The sequence below is a fragment of the Eumetopias jubatus genome, unplaced genomic scaffold (genome assembly GCF_037043125.1).
Source record: "Eumetopias jubatus isolate StellerSeaLion01/CBP00866 unplaced genomic scaffold, mEumJub1_p1.0 scaffold_9, whole genome shotgun sequence".
NCBI lineage: Eukaryota > Metazoa > Chordata > Mammalia > Carnivora > Otariidae > Eumetopias > Eumetopias jubatus.
Window position 1 is genome coordinate 98,096,677 of NW_028274815.1, and position 17,663 is coordinate 98,114,339.

Consider the following 17,663-nt stretch of genomic DNA (forward strand, 5'->3'; position numbering starts at 1 on the left):
ATAGTTAAGTCCTCCTAGATTTTAAAAACCACGTGCTTGCCCCAGTCTTCCAGGGTTACTTGAAAGCTTATCATTCAGGCTATGCAATTTCCCTGTACCTCAACGGTGAGATACCCAGATTGCAGGCAGCCACCCCCTGGAGGAGACACTGTCTCAGATAGCTTGTGGCAACTTGAGCAGTAACTTAGAGGCTGGGAGAAGAAGGGCTAGGAATTCTGTTCTGTGATTGTACCATTTTGAGGCACCTTCTTTTGGTGTAGTTCTTCAACCAAGATTCCACTCTGTTGAGGTGTTATCACATGGAGATTGATTAAAATGCAACTTCATATGCATCATACCCTAAAATATCCACTTTATCCCAAGGCTCTTCCCAGTACAGGCCTGGGTGCTGGATATTTTGCTGGAAGACATCAATATCTCTGCCAAGCCAAAGTCAGTTCATCACTCTTGCCCAACCAGAGTATAAGTGCAAATAAGAAAAAAGTAACTCCATGGAAAAATAATGAATCTGAAAGTTATTTCATTTAAAAAGATGGAAGATGAAATCAATTTGGTGTTGCTTTAATTTTTGATGATTTACAGTAGTAGTTCTAAAGCCCAGCAGGTACCATTTGACATTTTCATCTCCAGTGCTGTGAAGAGATTAGCACTTACTGGTATTGATTTAAATGAGGATTTATACCAGGGCTGTCATTTTTATGGAAAGCACAATCAAAGAGATTAGAAAGAAATTGCCAAGCGGCCTGAGTCTAATCAATTGTAGAATGCTTTCATTGGGAATTTGCAATTTTACCAAGCAGAAAGCTAACACGCAGGAGAAGCAATAGGAAATGAAATCAGGACGTAAGAAATGTGGCCAGGCCAAAACCAAACTACATCATACAATAAGACACAAGCTCTAGTTCAGCATCACTCTGCTAATTTTCCATGGAGTTGGAGAAAAATCTGTGAAAGACAGCATTTTAAAGCCTACTGAAGTGGAGCAGACACCTGCTGAAGGACTGAAGGAGACGTTTATGATGGATTTCAAAATAGAATATTTAAAAAGCTGTGTTTGGGGAGAATTTCTCAGAGTTGAAGTCAAGATGAATCAACAAGGGGACATGACTTTTCTTTGGTTTTGAGTGAGAAGGAGGAGCTAGATTAGGATTGGCTGGAGGTCAAGAAGTCTGGTGCCAGGGAACTCAACCTGAAGTTCACTACTGAAACTGCACTCAAATCCCAAAAAGGCAAAGAGAAAATTAATGTGTGGGAACTTCTGAATCAGAGCTCATCTGGCAATTGGCAATGTGACATGTGATCACTGAGACAAAAGTCTCAAAAGGCACCCCCAGATTGAAAGTGAGGGGGTGGAAAACAATTTACCATGCTAATGGACACCAAAAGAAAACTGGGGTGGCAATCCTTATATCAGACAAATTAGATTTTAAAACAAAGACTGTAATAAGAGATGAGGAAGGATGCTATATCCTACTTAAAGGGTCTATCCAACAAGATCTAACAATTGTAAATATCTATACCCCTAACATGGGAGCAGCCAATTTTATAAGGCAATTAATAACAAGAGCAAAGAAACACATTGACAACAATAAAATAATAGTGGGGGACTTTTACACCCCTCACTGAAATGGACAAATCATCTAACCAAAGATCAACAAGGAAATAAAGACTTTAAATGACACACTGGACCAAATGGACTTCACAGACATATTCAGAACATTCCATCCCAAAGCAACAGAATACACCTTCTTCTCTAGTGCCCATGGAACATTCGCCAGAATAGATCACATCCTAGGTCACAAATCAGGTCTCAACTGGTACCCAAAGATTGGGATCATTCCTGGCATATTTTCAGACCACAATGCTTTGAAACCAAAACTCAATCACAAGAGGAAAGTCGGAAAGAACTCAAATACATGGAGGTTAAAGAATATCCTACTAAAGAATGAATGGGTCAACCAGGAAATTAAAGAAGAATTGAAAAAATTCATGGAAACCAATGAAAATGAAAACACAACTGTTCAAAATCTTTGGGATGCAGCAAAGGCAGTCCTAAGAAGAAAGTATATAGCAATACAAGCCTTTCTCAAGAAACGAGAAAGGTCGCAAATACACAACCTAACCCTACACCTAAAGGAGCTAGAGAAAAAAAACAGCAAATCAAGCCTAAACCCAGCAGGAGAAGAGAAATAATAAAGATCAGAGCAGACATCAATGAAATAGAAACCAAAAGAACAGTAGAACAGATCAACGAAACTATGAGCTGGTTCTTTGAAAGAATTAACAAGATTGATAACCCCCTGGCCAGACTTATCAAAAAGAAAAGAGAAAGGACCTAAATCAACAAAATCATGAATGAAAGAGGAGAGATCACAACCAACACCAAAGAAATACAAACAATTATAAGAATATATTATGAGCAACTCTATGCCAGCAAATTAGAGAACCTGGAAGAAATGGTTGCATTCCTAGAGATGTATCAACTACCAAAACTGAACCAGGAAGAAATAGAAAACCTGAACAGACCTATAACCACTAAGGAAAGTGAAGCAGTCATCAAAAATCTCCCAAAAACAAGAGCCCAGGGCCAGATGGCTTCCCAGAGGAGTTCTCCCAAGCATTTAAAGAAGAATTAATATCTATTCTTCTGAAACTGTTCCAAAAAATAGAAATGGAGGGAAAACTTCCAAACTCGTTTTATGAGGCCACTGTTACCTTGATCCCCAAACCAGCAAAGACCCCATCAAAAGGGAGAATTAGAGACCAATATCCTTGATGAACATGGATGCAAAAATTCTCACCAAAATACTAGCCAATAGGATCCAACAGTACATTAAAAGGATTATTCACCACGACCAAGGGGGATTTATCCCTGGGCTGCAAGGTTGGTTCAACATCTGCATATCAATCAACGTGATACAATACATTAACAAAAGAAAGAACAAGCATTATATGATCCTCTCAATAGACGCAGAAAAAGCATTTGACAAAGTACAGCATCCTTTCTTGATCAAAAGTCTTCAGAGTATAGGGATAGAGGGTACATACCTCAACATTATAAAAACCATCTATGAAAAACCTACAGTGAATATCATTCTCAATGGGGAAAAACTGAGAGCTTTTTCCTTAAGGTCAGGAATGTGGCAGGGATGTCCACTATCACCACTGCTATTCAACATAGTATTAGAAGTCCTGGCTACAGCAATCAGAAAACAAAAAGAAATCAAATGCATCCGAATTGGCAAAGAAGTCAAACTCTCACTGTTTGCAGATGATATGATACTTTATGTGGAAAACCCAAAAGACTCCACCCCAAAACTGCTAGAACTCACACAGGAATTCAGTCAAATGGCAGGATATAAAATCAATGCACAGAAATCAGTGGCATTCCTATACACCAACAACAAGACAGAAGAAAGAGAAATTAAGGAGTCGATCCCATTTACAATTGCACCCAAAACCATAAGATACCTAGGAATAAATCTAACCACAGAGGCAAAGAATCTGTACTCAGAAAACTATAAAACACTCCTGAAAGAAATTGAGGAAGACACAAAGAAATGGAAAAACGTTCCATGCTCATGGATTGAAAGAACAAATATTGTGAAGATGTCAATGCTACCTAGAGCAATCTACACATTTAATGCAATCACCATCAAAACACCATCCACTTTTTTCAAAAAAATGGAGCAAATAATCCTAAAATTTGTATGGAACCAGAAAAGACCCTGAATAGCCAGAGGAATCTTGAAAAAGAAAAGCAGAGCTGGCGGCATCACAATTCCGGACTTCCAGCTCTATTACAAAGCTGTCATCATCAAGACAGTATGGTACTGGCACAAAAACAGACACATAGATCAATGGAACAGAATAGAGAGCCCAGAAATGGACCCTCAACTCTATGGTCAACTGATCTTTGACAAAGCAGGAAAGAATGTCAAGCGGAAAAAAGTCTCTTCAACAAATGGTGTTGGGAAAATTGGACAGCCACATGCAGAAGAATGAAACTGGACCATTTCCTTACACCACACACAAAAATAGACTCCAAATGGTTGAAAGACCTAAATGTGAGACAGGAGTCCATCAAAATCCTAAAGGAGAACATAGGCAGCAACCTCTTCGACCTCAGCTACAGCATCTTCTTCCTAGAAACATCACCAAAGGCAAGGGAAGCAAGGGCAAAAATGAACTATTGGGACTTCATCAAGATAAAAAGCTTTTTAAAAAAAATTTTTATTGTTATGTTAATCACCATATATTACATCATTAGTGTTTGATGTAGTGTTCCATGATTCATTGTTTGTGCATAACACCCAGTGGTCCATGCAGAATGTGCCCTCTTTAATACCCATCACCAGGCTAACCCATCCCCCTACCCTCGTCCCCCCCTAGAACCCTCAGTTTGTTTTTCAGATAAAAAGCTTTTGCACAGCAAAAGAAACAGTCAACAAAACCAAAAGACAACCGACAGAATGCGAGAAGGTATTTGAAAATGACATACCAGATAAAGGACTAGTATCCAAAATCTATAAAGAACTTCTGAAACTCAACACCCAAAGAACAAAGAATCCAATCAAGAAATGGGCAGAAGACATGAACAGACATTTTTCCAAAGAAGACATCAAACAGCCAACAGACACATGAAAAAGTGGTCAACATCGCTCGGCATCAGGGAAATCCAAATCAAAACCTCAATGAGATACCACCTTACACCAGTCAGAATGGTAAAATTAACAAGTCAGGAAAGACAGATGTTGGCAGGGATGCAAAGAAGGGGTGGTGCAACCTGGTGATGCAAGCTGGTGCAACCACTCTGGAAAACAGTATGAAGGTTCCTCAAAAAGTTGAAAATAGAGCTACCATTGACCCAGCAATTGCACTACTCGGTATTTACCCCAAAGATACAAATGTAGGGATCCGAAGGGGTACATGCACCCCGATGTTTACAGCAGCAATGTCCACAATAGCCAAACTTTGGAAAGAGCCAAGATGTCCATTGAGAGATGAATGGCTAAAGAAGATGTGGTATATATATATACAATGGAATATTATGCAGCCATCAAAAGGAATGAGATCTTGCCTTTTGCAACGATGTGGATGGAACTGGAGGGTGTTATGCTGAGCGAAGTAAGTCACTCAGAGAAAGACATGTATTATATGACCTCACTGATATGAGGAATTCTTAATCTCAGGAAACAAACTGAGGGTTGCTGGAGTGGGGGTGGGGTGGGAGGGATGGGGTGGCTGGGTGATAGACATTGGGGAGGGTATGTGCTATGGTGAACTCTGTGAATTGTGCAAGACTGTTGTATTACAGATCTGTACCTCTGAAACAAATAATGCAATATATGTTAAGAAAAAATAAGCAGAAGATAGCAGGAGGGGAAGAATGAAGGGGGGGAAATCGGAGGTGGAGACGAACCATGGGAGATGATGGACTCTGAAAAACAAACTGAGGGTTTCTAGAGGGGAGGGGGGTGGGAGGATGGGTCAGCCTGGTGATGGGTATTAAAGAGGGCACATTCTGCATGGAGCACTGGGTGTTATATGCAAACAATGAATCATGGAACACTACATCAAAAACTAATGATGTAATGTATGGTGATTAACATAACAATAAAAATTTAAAAAATAATAAAATAAAATCTTAAAAAAAAAGTCTCAAAATGGATATCAATAGAGACTCTTGACATTCCAGGAAAGTGATGCCCAAACAATGTCAAGCAATCTAATTTACTTGAAAAATTACCCAGAAAGGAGATTCTATTTACTACTGAACTAAATTAATCACAAATTAAACACATACTTGATGGCAGTGGTTGTACAAAGGGCTCAAGGTAAAAACATTACAGGAGGGCGGACATGGGATGAAGCACTTGATGCTGGATAATTACAGGACAGAATGACAAAATATGAGCATAGTTTTATGGCCTACGGGGATAGATGGTTTAGAAGAGGAGGTAGTTAAGTCTTTCAGGGAGGGGAGATGAAGAGGGATCAAGGATAGCTTCTAAGGGGAACTCATAAAGCAGAGTTTTGAAGAATAATTGGAAAGACAAAGGAGAGAAGAGCATTACAAGTAGAGGGAACAGCAGGTACAGAGGCATGGGATCATGACACAGTGATTGGGAGAGGGTCCAGAGTTTGACTTTATTCCCTGGGCAATGGGAAAAACTTTGGTTTTTGGAGTGGGTATGTGTGATAATTGCATGGGCCAGCTGAGGAGAGTGACCTGATCATCACTGTGTTTTAGAAGGGGCCTGGGTGCCTTCTTAGCCTACACCACCTTGATCCATGCCGTGGTCTTCTATGGGGTTCTTCTGTCTCCCTCTTGCCTTCAGAGTGTGATCCTCTAGAAATGTCATCTCTCTGCCCAAACTTGTCAATTGTTCCTCATGGCACTCAAGTCTGTGACAGTCACTCAAACCACAACTCCTAGCACTCAGCAAAGATGCTCTGCTTCTTTCTGACCTTTAAACACCTTGGTCTTGGAGCCATTGCACATATCATTTTCTCTTCCTGGAATGCTTTTCTCCAGGAAATCACCATGCTCACTCCCTCAGTTGACCTAGCTACTCAGAAGTCACCTCTTCAGAGAGGTGTTTTCCAGCCATTCTGCATGCTAAATATGATTTTGAGTGGATGGATGGATGGATGGATGGATGGGTAAACAGAGGGGGCAAAAATGGAGGTAAAGTGTCCCTTAAGCAGTTTGGAAGAGATAACACAGCATGTGGGAATGAAGTCATAATGGGTGGTGCTTGGTGATTATGTCAATATGGAGGAAATGGGTGTGGGGCATTAGAAGGGGCAGAGGATCCCTCCCAGGTTCTGGACTGGATGAATGGTTTGATACTGGAGGAAAGACACATATTTGGAGGGAAGAGGGATGGTCAGAGAATAAATAAAAGAGTATTACCTTATAGTTACAAGGTACATATTACATGGCAGGCACTGTGCATTTACATGTAACATCTCATTTAATTCTCTATGGCAGATAGACACACTAGTCATCAGCATTTTCAAGCTCAGAGAGATTAAGCAACTTAACCAAGATCACACAGCTGGTAAAACATAGAGAGCCCAGACTTAAATGTAGGTCTGTTTGATGCATTTCACATAAATTTAAATTACTGTGGCTACTGCCAGTAGTTTTAATTGTGCAAATCAACTGCCACAATCTAAATGAAAGTTTAAAAGATGCATACATTGGATATAGCTGGGTATTCTGATAACACTACAAATAGACTGCTCCTGTTACTGTCTTGAAATTTTTAGGGAGAAGAGGCTCATTTACTGTTTTACTTGAATCCTTTATGCTATAGACTTAACTCATTCTGCATTGTGTGAAACCCACAGAACTATGACTATGAACTCCTCCACACAGTGCTAGCCAGGCTGCTACCTAAGCGAAGTGACCTGGGTACTGTGGAACAATGGGAACTTGCCAGAATGTGAATGTCTGCCCTGAAGTCGCGTGATACGGCAGCTCAGAAATCCTTGCAACACATGTTCTAAAACTGTCATTCACTCTATGCAACGCTCCTTAGTGAAGCAAAAGTAAGTGGAATATTTTCCGAGAGAAAGAGGAAATGAATAAAAGAATGAGGGCCCTGCCAACCGTGGAAAAAAGGCTCAACTCCTTTAGAGAAGATGTGGTGAAAATCTCTCTTAAGGATGCAGAGACCAGGGCAAATCGTGAACACATGACAAGGTTGGGTGGCTGGACACAGGTGGGGAAACAGAAAGAATAGGAAGGCCATTTCCACAAATATTTTATTCACTGCCAAAACTCTGACCTTTTCTCCAAGCTACACACTTTATAAACATATAAATGGGCAGTCATTTCCTATGAAATCACCTATCAAATCAGGGGGTAGTTGAAAATATTGCTTAGAATTTTTTTTTCATGTAGGCAAAGAACATCAATCTTGCCTGGTGGACTAAAAGTTTGTAGCTTGTTTTCTCCCTCCTTTCCTCCTGTTCCTCTCTTTATTCTTAATTTGCATAAAACTTATCTTTTAAATCTCTTTTATTAAAAAAAATAAGTCTCTTTTATTATGAAATAGAACACATATGCAGAAAAATGCATAAAACATAAACCCACCTTTTAACATATTATTGTAAACACTCAACTGCCACACAAAGAAATGGAATGCAACCATTCCTTCTGCCCCTCCCAGAAGCATCCCCCAACCTGCCCCTCCCAGCAACATCCCCATCTCTCCCACCTAGACATAGCCATTCTCCAGACATTTATGGTCATCAATTCCTTGCTTTCCTTTATAGTATGACCCCCTAAGAATACATCCTACAACTATAGTTTTGTTGGCTTTTTAAATTTTATGTCAATGGACTTATATTGGAGTTTTCTCTTTTGGCCTTGCCTTTTTTTTTTTTTTTTCTGAATGATATATATTGAAGATCCAACCATGTTGTGTGTAACTTTAGTTCATTCATTCCTTCTTTCTTTCCTTCTTTCTTTCTTTCTCTTTCTTTCTTTCTTTCTTTCTTTCTTTCTTTCTTTCTTTCTTTCTTTCTTTCTTTCTTTCTTTTTCTTTCTTTCTTCTTTCTTTCTTTTTTTTTCATCAAGAGTCAGCAAACTTTCTCTGTAAAGGACAAGAAAGTAAAAATTTTGTCTTTGTGGGCCACATCAGTCTATCATGTATTTGCTAAGGAAAAAGCAGACCACCAGCTGGATCTGACTCATGGGTCATAGTTTGCTGATCCCTTGCTCTATAATATTCCACCATTTGATTAAACAATTCTAACAACAAAGACCATTTTAATTGTTCTCATTTTTTGTATATTACAAATAATATTATCCTCATTATTACTGTCTTACACAATCATCACTTAAATTTACCTACCCACAAGTTTATCACTCTTTGATTTTTATATTTTGCAGCTTATTCCTGTTTATTGTTTCTGCTGACTCACATTTATAGTGTCTTGTCTTTCTGTGTGCCTGCTTATCTTTGACTGTATGCTGAATATTGTGTTTGAAAAATTATTTGTAGAAATCATTTGCAGTATAGGATGACATATTTTTCCTCCAATGAAGATTTTTCCATAGACTTTTTCAGGTACCTAGGGGCACTAGCAATCTGGGATGATCTTAATCCAGTTTTAGGATTTGAAATTTTCTGGACTATGCAGAAGTGTTGAAGTGAGGTTGTGGTCTGTGTTAAGACTGGTTGAATTTCATTTCACCCTTACTCTTAGAATCTTAGACCAAAATAGGAGGTTGTTTACTGGCAGGCTCCGAACTCTCGCTTGTGTTTCCTGATGACATTTTCAAAAGTATAATTCAGATGGTCAGCCCTATTTTTAGGATTGACAGTTGTCCTTAAGACAAAAGTGGTCTGGCCTGCTGGTCTTACCTTTCTTTCTTTCTTTTTTTTTTTATTATGTTATGTTAGTCACCAGACAGTACATCATTAGTTTTTGATGTAGTGTTCCATGATTCATTTTTTGTGTATAACACCCAGTGCTCCATGCAGAATGTGCCCTCTTTAATACCCATCACTGGGCTAACCCATCCCCCTGCCCCCTACCCTCTAAGGCCCTCAGTTTGTTTCCCAGAGTCCACAGTCTCTCATGGTTCATCTCCCACTCTGATTCCACCTGCCCCTTCATTTTTCCCTTCCTTCTCCTAACGTCTTCAATATTATTCCTTATGTTCCACAAGTAGGTGAAAACACATGATAATTGACTTTCTGTGCTTGACTTATTTCACTTTGAATAATCTCCTCCCATCCCATCCATGTTGATGTAAAAGTTGGGTATTCATCCTTTCTGATGGCTGAGTAATATTCCATTGTATATATGGACCACATCTTCTTTATCCATTCATTTGTTGAAGGGCATCTTGGCTCTTTCCACAGTTTGGCTATTGCGGACATTACTGCTATGAACATTGGGGTGCATGTGGTCCTTTTTTTCACTACCTCTGTATCTTTGGGGTAAATGCCCAGTAGTGCAATTGCTGGGTCAGAGGGTAGCTCTATTTTTAACTTTTTGAGGAACCTCCACACTGTTTTCCAAAGTGGTTGTATCAACTTGCATTCCCACCAACAGTGTAAGAGGGTTCCCCTTTCTCCACAACCTCTCCAACATTTGTTGTTTCTTGCCTTGTCAATTTTTGCCATTCTAACTGGTGTAAGGTGGTATCTCAATATGGTTTTGATTTGAATTTCCCTGATGGCTAATGATGATGAATATTTTTTCATGTTTCTGTTAGCCATTTGTATGTCTTCTTTGGAGAAGTGTCTGTTCATAGGCAGTAATCTCTTTGACATCGGCTGTAGCAACTTCTTTCAAGACACATCTCCAAAGGCAAGGGAAAAAAAGCGAAAATGAACTTTTGGGACTTCATCAAGATAAAAAGCTTCTTCACAGCAAAGGAAACAGTCAACAAAACAAAGAGGCAACACATGGAATGGGAGAAAATATTTGCAAATGACACTACAGGTAAAGGGCTGATATCCAAGATCCATTAAGAACTTCTCAAACTCAACACCCAAAAAACAAATAATCAAGTCAAAAAATAGGCAGAAGACATGGCCTTTCCTTTCAACCTTCTTTTACTCAATATCAGCCTAGTAATTCCTTACTTTTAGTAGCTTAGATGTTTTATGTATTTTTTTTCTGCTTTTCTAGTTTAGGTAACAGATTACCTGGTCATTCATGACTAGAAGCAGAAATCCTAACTTACATTTTTCATTTTAAAAAAGGACACATTTTAAATGAGTTTCCACAAGGGAAAAGAATATTATAAGAAAATCAGAAAGTCATTCTGACAGAATGAAGCCCACAAAACCAAAATATAGTATTCTGAAATTTTTAACCATTTTCTATTCCCCCGTCTATTCATAGAAAATTTCCAACCTATGAATTGTTGTATTATTAATTTTTTTCTATCAAATCCAAGTCAATTCTGTTAAAACCTTTTAAATTTATTCTTTTAGCATAAATACAAAAGAGATTATCACTAAATCCCTATATGCTGATTATTCTATTTGTGGATTTTTTCCCCTTGCACTGCTTATGAATTCAAAGAAAGAATCTGGTCCAATAAATGATTCATCTCACACTAATGAATACAAACATCACTGCATCTTGTTCTGATTTACTTCCCAACAGAATTAAACTACAAAGTGAACTTGAGATGCAGGTGAAAACACACTGAGAAGCCTCAGAATGGATTGTCACCGCTTGTAACAGTTTCAAGGTGCTTGATGAAAAGCTCAAAAGACCCCTCCAGATTTGAAAAGGAAACTGGTATGACAAATCAGTGAAAACCTAATTTCCAAAGGAACTGTCAAACTAAATATAGATTATAGATTTCCTTGGCACTTGTCCTGGTTGTGGCAGAGGAAAAGCACAGGGCATAGCAGATCATTAGCATTGAATATTATGTTTAGATACACATGGCGACAAACCTAGTCATTTTAATTTGTATCAAGTAAAAAAATACAAACAAAATAATAAAACCACATTACTGAGAGCTATAAAAATTTCATAGAGACTGGGGTGAAAAGGACACAACAAGCATGAGTTTTGTTCTCTTTCCTCATCGTGTGCTCTAAATTCATCTTCCCTCTATTTTACCCAAGGGATCAATGACCTTTGGTATATAATGGAAAAAGCTAGAGAATGAAGGTTTCCACCCCACATTGGGCCTTTAATGCATCCAGACTGAACCAATGTTGTGGCTTAAAGTGCCAATTTGCTGGTAATAGAGTCCTTACGGTTTTGCTGTGTGTGTTATGCCGCCAAATCAAGGACTGAGTGACTGTGGGAGCTTTAAGACTGCAATCATTAAACAGAAGTAAAAAATGTGCAGTATCTTTCTTGGCCAGCCAACTAAGTAGCAACTGTGGCTAATAGAAAGAGATTAGATTGAAAGTCAGAAAATGCCCCCATTTTGGGAGGCTTCTTAGTATGATTTTGGACAACTCATCTCCCTGTTCAGCATCCTCCACAAATGCTTAGCGAGAGCTTATTAATATTCTGTACCCAGTACTGTACCAGATGCCAAAGACCATGGCCCAGGGCCCTGACATTTAGAAGTTTACCCATTAGCTGTGGAGGGTGATGTCGACTTTGCAGCCTGATGTCCTGCGTTCAATTCTGTGTTCTGCTACTTCCTAGCCAGGGAGCCTGAGATAAGTTAATCCTGCCCAGGTCTCAGTTTCCCCATCTATAAAGTAGGGACAATGAGGACTACCTTATAAAACTGCTTTCAGAGTTACAGATCCACATAAGCATGGCATAAATACAGCTGCTGCTTCTGCTCTAATAGCTGTAGTTGCTGTTGTTATTATTAGTAGTAGTATTGAGACATTGGCACCAGAAATATAGTTATCAAGATAGGTAATAAGTAATAAATGCCCAGAGACAAGTACAAAAGAAAGATGCTACTTGAGAACCAAGCCATCCACACCCACACAGCTTAAAGCCTACATTAATATGACCTTGCTTTTCCACTATATTCATCAACATGCATCACTATCTCAGGAAACTCTTGCCCAAGAAAGTGGTAAATAACTTGATTAATCACTCCAGAAACTTTCTGAAAGACCCAACAACACTTCAAAAAAAGCACCAATGTCTTATACCTTGCATCTTTGAACTTCATAAATTTGAATCCTCATTACAAATTCCTTACCCCACTGTATCCACCAGTCCTAAACTATGTCCTGATCCTTAGCCATTCCTAAGCCCATGACCTACCTCACTGAAATATTCACTTTAAACTAGACTTCAAAATCTCACCTGAACCTCTACTTTGCCTGCCCCTCTGAAACACTACTTAGATTCACTACAGAAGAGTAAACTCAGCTTTGTCTTATCAGTTTTGGAGATATTTTCAGGAACCAGCATTTCACACAGTAGAAGGAAAAATGGGAAAAAGGAATTTATTTTCTTATACTAACAGTGAACACTGTGCCTTATTCCCAGGAATTGCTCAACGGTGACCAGATGAACATCTGAAATGACTGAACACATGAATGCACCATCCCCTGGTGAATTTAAAGTGTGACTCAAGTCATTTTTAAAAAATATTTATTTATTTATTTCTTTGAGAGCAAGAGAGTGAGTATGAGGGGGGAGATGGCAGAGGGAGAGGGAGAGAATCACAAGCTGACTCCCCACTGAGTGCAGAGCCCGACAGGGAGCTCGATCTCACCACCCATGAGATCATGTCCTAAGCCAAAATCACAAGTCAGATGCTTAACCAACTGAGCCACCCAGGCGCCCCTGTGACTCAAGTCATTTTAAATATTAATGAAATTAATGTTAGAAAAGCTAATATTTATTATTTATTATGAGCTAAGCATCACTCAAAGTTCCTGTTAGAGGGTAATTTTTTAACAGGCAAAATCATGACCATTATACAATTAAAAATGAGCACCTGTCAAAGATTTATTTAACTGACAGCTCATCCATCTGGCTTATCTCCACCTTCCATTTTCTGTGAGCTATTTCACAACTGTGTAAGTTGTAGAAAACTGATAGTAATACAGATGATTCTTGTTGATGATATGCAAATTGGGGCCGGTGGAATGCAGTTGATTAATGCCCTGTGGATATTGATCAGTTTTGCATCTAGTCATAAATTTGTCTCATTTCTTTTCTGTACTTATACATGTGTGGTGCTTTGGATTCTCCATTGAACTGGCTGTAATAACATTGTCAAACTGTTTTCCAAAGTGATAAGACCATTTTACATTCCTACCATCAGTGTATGAGAGTTCCAGTTCCTCCACATCTTTGCCAACACTTGGAATGGTCAGCCTTTTTGGTTTTAATAATTTTAATAGTTGTGTAGCAGCATCTTGTTGTAGTATTAATCTGTATCTTCATAATAATGAATGATGTTGAGCATCTTTTCATATATTTATATGCCATCTATATATCTTCTTTGCTAAAGTTTATTCAAATCTTTTGCCCACTTTTATTGGGTTGTTTATTTTCAGATTACTGAGTTTTTAAAGTTCTTTGTGTGGTTTAGATACAAGTCCTTCATCAGTTATATTCTTTTTTTTTTTTTTTAAGGGTAAAGTGGGTACTTTATTTATTTGTACTTAAACCTATAAACCAATCAGCCAAACGGGTACTATTATCATGATACATTAAAATACAAAACATCTTTCTACAAATCCTAGAATAATGAACAAATTAACAGTGCTAGTAAAACATCACAAGGGACAGAGGAAATCAATGAAGAATACGATAGCTTAACCCCTCTCCGGTAGTAATTGAGGTTATTAACAAAAAAAGCCTCACAATCTCAGAAAATACAAATTATCCTTCATCACACGTCTTTGTATCTTCACTTCCTATTCTTGAGGTTAGATTCTAGAGCCTAAAGAGATCCACATTAGGATTGTATCTAGTCACCTATAGCCAGAAACACCTTTTCTCATGTTGTCCAGAGCAGCCACCGCTCCTGAAACCTCTTTGACTCCAATCGTACCCCCTCAGTGGACACAATAAGAACAATGGGAAACAGAATATCGAGGCCGAGATCTATAGAGGACCCTAGAAGACAAAGCCTAGAAGTAATACAGCCACCGCCCAAATTGAGATCGAATAATATACTCATCGTCACACATCTTCAGGCTCTATGTTCACAGAGTAATTTGGGAACAAATCCATTATTTGCTGGGTACTAAAATACTTAGCGGATTGTTGTATTACACTATGGCTTTCCCCAGAAGTTGCTAAGATGGACTCCAAATCGCTGATGGAATTTTGCTGGAACTGGATCTGGGGCTGCAGGGATTCCTCTCCACAGTTCTGGAGCTGATTGTTCCAGGCTTGGGGGCACCAGGTCTGACTGGCCCAGGAATGGTTGCCCCAAGACTGGCCGTTCCAGGAGTGGTTGCCCCAAGACTGGCCGTTCCAGGAGTGGTTGCTCCAAGACTGGCTGTTCCAGGTCTGGTTGCTCCATAGTGGAAGGTTTCCAGAAGTGTTCCTCAGGTATCCCTGGTGGTAGGAATAGAAGCCTGGGTATTGTGCAGTTGCTGTGCTGTTCTGAGTCACACTCTTGCTCTCCTTTGGCCAATGGTTTTTCTGCCACCTCTTACATTTCATTCTCTGGTTCTGGAACCAGGTCTTCACCTGCTTATAGCTAAGGTTCAGAATGTTGGAAAGTTCTTGCATCTGCTGGAGACTGAGGTATTTCTGTCTCTGAAATCGATCATTGAGGACGTAGAGTTGGGCCTGAGAGAACACGGTCCTGATCTTCTGTTTCTTGCCCTGGGCCGTATCTTCCTTCCTCACTGTTCTCTCCTCCCCAGAAGTGGGTGGTACTTTTACCCTGGGACTGGTGGAGGAGTCGGGGCTGTCCTGAACACGCAGATCCATGGATGCAGGAAGAGGAGAGACGGTCTCCGCGTGGGGTGTCTCAGCAGATGACATTTGCAGGGACGCATAATTTTCTTCAGGCCCATAAATCTCAGGCATTGAAGAGTCCCTAGAACTGGGTGCTTCGGGGCCAGGCAGGCATTGGGGCAGAGGTGAATTGGCACTCATGTTGGTGAGTTGAGGGTAGATGGAAAAAAAAAAAAAAAAAAAAGAGCGAGATTGCAAGAAAGGCCCAGGCTTATGGATCTAGGTGGAAGAGCTGAGGAGAGTAGGAAGCCCTCCAGATGTTAGGAGTCTGAGAAAGACAGGATGAAGTGCGTCACCACTGCAACAGTAAGAGCCAACCAGCCCAATGGAGCCCCATCAGTTATATTCTTTACAAATGTTTTCTTCCACTTTGTAGTCTCTCTTTTTATTCTCTGATTAATGTCTTTCAAAGAACAGACATGTTTAATTTTGGTTGAGTTCAATTTACCAATTTGTTCTTTCATGAATGATGTTTTTGTTGTTATATATATAAGAAATCTCTGCCTAAACCAAGCTGCAAATATTTTCTCCTATGTTTTCTTTTTTGTACCTTTGGGTTGCTCATAGAAGTCTGTGGTACATTTTGAGTTAATTTTTCTATATTGTGCCAGGTATGAATCACAGATATGGATATCCAATTATTGCAGCCCCATTTAGTGAGAGGACTAACCTTTCTTCACTGAGGTTCAGTTTTACAAGATGAAGAGTTCTGGAAGTGGATGGTGGTAATTGTTGCACAATGTTACGAATGTATTTAATACCACTGAATTGTACATTTAAAACTGTTAAGATGGTAAAGTTTATGCAATATATAAATGCCACCATAAAAAAATGGAAAAAAACCCCAATTCAGTGAAGAAAGGATAGTCTTTTCACTAAATGCTGCTGTAATAATTGGATATCTTTAATGTGGGGGTATTCAGGTTATCTATTTCTTTTTGAGATTTGGTGGTTTGTATCTTTCAAAGAATTCTTCCATTGCAACTGTTTTCTAACTTATTAGCATAACTTTTTAAAAATAATGTTACTTTGGTTATCTTTTAAACATCTGTAGAATATGTGGTGATGTTGCCTCCCTCATTCCTCATGTTAGTAATTTGTATCTTTTCCCCCCAAATCAATATGGCTATATTTTAACCAATTTTAATCTTCCCAATGAACCAACTTTTGGTGTCATTCATTTCCAGTGTTGTTTTCCCACTTTCTGTTGCCTTCGTTTCTACTCTGATCTTTATTATTTTCTTTCTTCTGTTGACTTTGAGTTTCATTTGCCCTTTTTAAAATTAGTTTATTGAAGAAGAAGCTGAAATCCTTGATTTGAGATATTCTTTTCCAAGTTAGGCATTTACTGTTGTAAATTTCCCAAGAACTGCCTTATCAACAACCCAAATTTTGATATGTTGTCTTTATTCAATTCATATAACTTTTTAATTTCCCTTTGGATTTATTCTTTGACCAGTTAGTTATTTAGAATAGTGTTATCTAGTTTCCAAATATTGGGGCATTTTTCTCAATGATTTTCTGTTATGGATTTCTAATTTAATTCCAAGATGGACAGAGAATGTATTTTGTACAACTTGAATACTTTCTCTGTTTACTTGTTCTATTAAGAAAGAGATTGAAATCTCTGATTATAATTGTGGATTTGTCTATTTCTCTTTGTAGTTCTCAGATTTTGCATCATTTATTTTGAAGTTCTTTTATTAGGTTCATACATGTATGTAATTATTATGCCTTCTTGATGAATTGATCTTTTTATTATTTGAAACCAATCGTATTTATCTCTGATAATATGTTTTGCCCTGAAGTTCACTCTGTCTCATATTAATAATGTCACTTCAGTTCTGTTTTGTTTTGTTTGTTTTTTGACTAGTGTGATGGACACACTCAAGATGACCCTCACTGTCATGTCTTTCTTTGATGCCCTCCCCATGAACGCTGGTGGAACCTATCTATGACTTGCTTCTAACCAATAGAATATGGAAAATGTGATGGGATGTCACTCCATTTTTTTCCGTGTTTGATTTTGGATAGTTTTTATTGCTGTATGTTAAAGTATATTAATTTTTTTCCTGCTAGGTCTAATCTGCTATTATTTTCATCCAGTGTATTTTTCACTCAGACATTGTAGTGTTTATCTCTAGATCTAGAACTTGAATTGGAATCTTTTCCTAAAAAATTTTCCATGTCTCTACTTAACTTTTGAACATATGGAATATGAATATAATAATAGTTTTGATGTCCTTGTATGCTAATTT

At 38.5% G+C, this 17,663-nt stretch overlaps 1 pseudogene; it reads right to left on the reverse strand.

Annotated features, from left to right (window-relative positions):
- Positions 1–14,602: 14,602 nt before the first annotated feature.
- Positions 14,603–15,546, reverse strand: LOC114216402 (homeobox protein NANOG pseudogene; annotated as a pseudogene).
- Between the last annotated feature and the right edge of the window lie 2,117 nt (positions 15,547–17,663).